General features: G+C 33.7%; 1 protein-coding gene across 1 annotated transcript in view; it reads left to right on the top strand.

Moving 5' to 3' along the window:
- The first annotated feature begins 751 nt into the window (after nucleotides 1–751).
- The window catches only part of LOC129944305 (capon-like protein), a 209,575-nt gene continuing 204,224 nt past the window's right edge, over nucleotides 752–6,102 (top strand). Inside the window, exon 1 of the mRNA XM_056053652.1 lies at nucleotides 752–1,500. The gene's annotated coding sequence lies outside the window, so the exon portion shown is untranslated. The remainder of the gene's footprint in view (nucleotides 1,501–6,102) is intronic.

Here is a 6,102-nt window from a genome sequence, read left to right as displayed (position 1 = left end):
ATTAAAACTCTTTTTTTTGTCAACAAAAGCTCCATCAAAATCTATCTATTTTTCATAAATCGCAAATTAACTACTTCACTGGCCCTAAAAAAGTTGCTCTGCAAAATACAACAAAAGATATCTTCTCTTTCAAAGTTTTATAACCAACGCACATCGCACATGCTTCCATTTCTGCAAAATCACTTCCCGCTCCCATATTTCGAATGAAAACAAAGATAAATTAAACACAATAAACGGTAGTCTGCAAAGCGAGCACGTTGTTTGCACCCCACGCTATTGGCTCCAATATTTTTCTTTACACACGCATGTGTCATTCCATCGATGACATGAGTTGCCGTTCTTTATTATTCAACGCCAAAAATTGAAGTCTAACAAAGCGATGAAACCGATTGTAATCTTGTCTCACGATTTCACGCTAGAGAATCTTCAACGGTTAATTTTTGAACTTTAAATCAATTCCTATAAGCTGTCAAAAATCTTTTTATAATTTTCAATACAGTTATCTGTCAAACGAAAAATTCGAATTAGGGTGAACCTTTTAAAAGGCAACTCTGGTTATACCCATCTGTTGGATATGCTTGTGCAGAAAAATGTTGGAGGTTGGGGAGATACCCCAGTGAGAGACTCTTTATGAGCGCGTTCGGTACAGTACGAAAAACAGTGCTTAGCATAAGCACAGAAACAGATAGAACACCTCACAAAACAAGAAAGAAGTTAAAAGAGAGAAAAACAAAAAAAAAAGGAAACCTGCAAATGCCAGACTAAACTGAATGTGCATGAGTGTGGTCGTGGTGGCTGTGTTTTGTTTTTGACGTTCGGTCCTTCGTCGGTATTGTGTCGGTGTGATATTTTGAATTTCTTGTTTCGCTCGTTGGTTCTACTCAACTGACAGTTGTTGTTCGGCGGTGACACAAGCAAGAGCGCCCTCTCTCGTCCTCGTGCGAACTCCTCTATATGTTTGACTAACAAGTTACGCGTTCGATATTTTAGTATTCAATCTTCAATCTCCTCCGTACTTTTTGCTTTGGATCTGGATACATCTTCTCGAGCAGCCAGCATCCAGCCAGAAGCGTCCTATACTCCCACAAGGTTCATTCGTCATATCGTCATCATACTCGTTGTCTTCGTCTCGTCGTCGTGGTCTCATCATCATCATCGTGTGTCGTTTTTTCGTGGTGGTCGTCTACTCTGCTGATTTATTTTTAGCTCCAAAAAGTGTGCGATTGGTGTTTTTCTATTTAGCTAATTTTTATTCATACAGCCTAACACCGACGCGTCGCGTCGCCGATAGTGAAAGGATTTTAAAAATTTGGCGCGTTAAAATATAAACGAGTACTTTCAGCCCCCCTAAATACATATATCGTCTATATCCCAAACCTAATAATTGTGGTGCTTGTGACTTAAACTTCCATTGTCTAAAATATTTACTTCCAAACGAATCGAAATAAAAGAAAAAAACTACGATATCCAAAAAATAATAAAATAAAACCTGTTCAAAAGGTAATTTTTGAGCGACAGTAACGTCTCTTTTTTTTTCTATATTTAAAAATTCTGCTAACGCATTTTTCGTGTGTGTATATTTTATTTCGTCTGTTTATAAATAAAAATATTAAGTTTTTGTTTTTGAATATTGTGTCTTGCGAAATGCATGAGAATTCAGGGGAATAAAGTAAAGCATGATGCGGGATGATGAATGCAGGGAGCCCGTAGAAGCAGAAGCTGAAAAAGAAACAGAAGCGGAGGCTCCCTCTCCTTGTTGTCTATTTTTACTTATCTACTAAACTTGTTTTTAAAAATCTTTGTTGAATCTCATATCCCATATTATGTGTGTTGTGTGTGCGATGATGGCGGCTGCTACTTAGCGCTGATGCTGCAACTTATAAAAACTAAACGAACCGAAGACTAACGCCGCCGCCGCCTCCGCTGCTCCACTCCACTCCACCCCGAACTAAACCGCACACTGCGAGGAGCACCGAAAACAAAGAATCTACATTAAATTGACTTAAATCTTTCTTCTCCCGCGATGTTTCTTTTTTGTTTTCAGTCTCGTCTAATCTGTCGATTTTTTTCTCGTTGGTAGAAACAAATTATATCGATATTATCGACAGACAAATTGAAGTAACTTTCTGAGAAGTTCTTAGCCTTTGTAACAAAATGTGGTTTAGGAGAAGCGGTAAACTGATGCACCCCCGCATAGAAATTAAAAATAGGTTTGATTAAATCAGTAGACTAAGCTATGTCTGTTTTATTCAATCCAAATATATACTTAAAGAAAAAAGTGATTTTTTTATTTAAATGGCGCCCAACGCAGGTTCACTAGTCTGTGCACTCAATTAAATTTGTATGTAGATAAACAATATTGTCTGATTGAGATCACTTAAAAATTGAATGGAAACTTTAGTTTTTATAATACAAAGTGTAAAGTTTTATAAGTTAAATATTTTTGGCCCAAAAGCATATTATTAAAGGTCTAAAGAATCTAATCTTGTTTTTTAACCGGGTTCTTATTGTGCATGATTTCTGTTTAAAAGTCTAAAATTGTTCTTAAATGAAGAAATGTTTCGTTTGTCTATTTTATTCAATTCAAAAAATTCTTAAAATTAAAGTGATTTTAATAATAGTCCAACAAAGGTTTGCTAGTTCATGCATTCAATTATTTTTTATTTATTCTTAAGTATATTTAATAGAAATAGTTTAAAAAAGTATACGCTTTGATTTGGATACAAACAAAAATTTTAAAATACACCTTTAATTGGCTTGAAACCACATTTTGAAACAAGAATACATTTAAATTGTTTCCATGTTTTAATTCAGCGTACTTTCTGTGCAAAAATTCAGTTTAACGATTTAAAAGATTTTGTTTGATCTTAAATAAAAATCTTATTTCTCTATGTCTGTGTATTTTTTGAACCAAAATAAATGATTTATGAAAAAAGTGATGTTATTTAAATGGCGCCCAACAAAGTTTTTTTATTTTATCCATTAAATTTTTTTTATCTACAGTCAAAAATATTTGTTGAAATGACTTGAAAAAATAATTACTTAAATTTTAATTACAAAAAATTGTGAAGTTTTCTCGTAATGAATATTTTTTGGCTTATAAGCCCAATTAAAAAAAAAACTATAATATTTAAATGGATTTTTTGTTTCTTACTCTGAGACTAGTTAAGCGAAATTTATTCTTAACGATTTAAAGAATTTTGATTGGGCCCAAAAAACATCTCATTTTTCTATGTTTCTTTTATAGAATTTTAAAAACAATTCAAGAAAATAATAATTGCGTTTAAATGGCGCCCAACAAAAGTTCGAGATTTTGTCCATTCAAATATTTCTTATGATTTGTCAGTACTATTTGTTTAAGATGTATTGAAAAATAAATATTATAATTATTCTGACGTTCACCTGTGAAAACCCTTTAAAAGCACATTTTTGGAAAAACTATAAAACCTAATGGATTTTATAACCTCTTACTAGCTTTGCTAATTTTTCAGAAAACCATATGTCTATTTAAATAAATTTCTTTCCTTAAATTAATATTTTATTCATTTATGCCTGTCTTATGCCTAGTAAAAAAATTCGATTTTACTTAATTGGCGCCCAACATAGGTTCGCAGGTTTGCCTATTCAATTATTTGTTATGCTTTATTACTAATATTTGATGGAGAAGACTTGAAATAATACGAAGTGTATTTTAATATCAAACAATTATGAAATTTGTCGGTGAAAAATCGTTTTTTGCTTAAAACGAAATATAATGGATTTCTTGTTTTTTCATGCTAAAGTTTCAATTGATAAATGTGATTGAATAAATAAACCAAAAGGTGCTATTCTATGTGTAGCCAAAATCCTTGCTTCATTTAAAACTCGTCTGAGAACCAGCTTTTGCACGATCGAGGTTCTAAAAATAGTGACTATCACATGGATATAATGTATAGAAAGATACCTACGCAAACCGATCCTTTTTTTTGGTCTGCTCTTCTTAGTCAAAACGAAAACGAATGTCCGCAAAATAAAGAAAAAAGAAGACTATCCTATAAACTTGTTTCTCTTTTTCCTTGTCTTCTTGTTTTTTGTCATTGTTCCTGATCTTCATTTTTTTTGTTGGTAACAAAAGCTTCACATTTTGTTGTTTTATTTGTTGAATTCCTTCCAAGTCTCTCTTTTCAGAGCAAAATGTGTGATCAAGAGTCCGAATTCTTCCATTACTTCGGCCAGAGTTTTAATGCCATGGACATTGGACATAACATCTCTTAGCTTGTATTTACTTTGTTTGGTTGGTGTCCATCTATACAAAAAGATACATACACGATCTTTTAGTTGTGGTTGTAGATAATTTCGTTTTCATTGCAAATTCTTTATTCACCTTTCGATATATTCTTATACCGCACCCTTCCCCATCGTGATCCGATCTGCCATTAGTACATTTTTTAACATTTTTTTATCGGAGAGGCTTACCTGTGTACAATTATTTAAAAATGAAGGCTCCAATGAAAACTTATAAATCTCTGATAGCAATCAACTTCGCCGCCTTGCCACAGCAGCCTTCCATTGCATAAGAACAAAACATTAGCGAATGCGCTTTGTTCAGGGCCTCTGTCTTTTTTTAAATGCATCCAACTTTAATTTTATATACTAAGCTTTTTTATTCAGCTGCACCAGAAATTACTTAGACACGACGAGAAGTTGAAACTTGAAACATACTAAGTATCTGTTAAGTTAGATAGGTAGGTTCTTCGACTAAACGAGCCTGTGTCTCGGAAACTAGTTTTTTTCTGCCAAGCCCAATGTGAGCTGCGCAGCAGTGGTGACGGTGAGCACAAGTGCAGACACATGCATGAAATTATGCAGGCAAACGCGTTGAGATTCGTCTTTGTGTAGGTTTTGAGTTCCTTTTCTTCTTAACTCCCCTTTTCGTATTCTACACCTCGGTGATCGTGGTGTGGAGCAGTACATGGAATGAAAAGAGTAAAACAGACATAATCGAGTGTCGACTGTCGAGTCTATTCCATAACACCACCGGCTTTGTGCAAACATTCGCTGGGTCTAGGGCTTGAAACTATGTATATAACAGTGCTGCATTTGTGGTTAGAAAAAAGAGCGGGGCTCTTAGCTCTTTCCAATCAATTATTTTTTAAATTGTTGTTCCTCGCATTGGGCGCCATTTTTTAATGTGCCCTGAATTATTATTTACTATTATTTCGCTATATTTTGTAATCGTATTTCCTTTGAAGAATTTGGTTAGCTTGAATTTCTGCGATCAACTAATGTAACATTTTTGCTTTCATTGACATCCTAATTATTGGGCGCCACTTTTGAGAGGGAGATTTAATTTCTAATTTTTATGAGAGCATTTAAAGTCTATTTAAAGTCTAAACTTGACAAAAACACTCCTATTTAGTTCATTGGGGGCATTTTGTTTATGCATTTCAGAATCAATTTATTATTCATCTTAACGTTGGGCGCCATTTAAATATTTAACTCATTTTTAGAGGGGAATTTAGTATTTGATATTCACGAAAGCACCTTAGGTCTATTTTGTAATGCAAAAAAGCAACCTGAAGATAATAGCTCTCAATTAGCCAATTTTATTTGCAAGATTTCGATACCAATACAATATTTAGTTCAAAGCGTTGGGCGCCATTTAAATATTTAATCTTATTTCTTCCTTTGCTTCTTAGGCAATTATACCCTCGTACGATGGCATTTTGTTTGTGATACGGCCATGCTATTTGCGCACACTTATGAAACCTTCCTTACGCACTTCACTACATGCTGCATATATCTTCCATGGTGCAGCTGCACTGAAGTTTGTGTTTATTTTTCGTTCGTTGGTTTTGTTTGGTTCGTTTCGTAGTTATAGGAAGGTAGTCGCACTCGTTTCTTGTACCTTCATTTTATTCTCCACCTGACTGACAGAAGGTTAAGGACCTTAACAATTACACGGAATAAGTTGTTGTTGTTTATAAAATGAACGAATGAAAGAACAGACAAAGATCGTGGTTATAAGTTTTGTTTTTTCTTTTCCTAACTTCACCATTTTTCAAAAAGAACTATTTCTGCACTCTATAACGTGAGGAAAAGGTTAGTGGACTTTAGAAAATT

This window comes from Eupeodes corollae, chromosome 2 (assembly GCF_945859685.1).
Source record: "Eupeodes corollae chromosome 2, idEupCoro1.1, whole genome shotgun sequence".
NCBI lineage: Eukaryota > Metazoa > Arthropoda > Insecta > Diptera > Syrphidae > Eupeodes > Eupeodes corollae.
The sequence above is the reverse complement of the archived record's forward strand: the minus strand, read 5'-3'. Positions and strand labels throughout refer to the sequence as shown.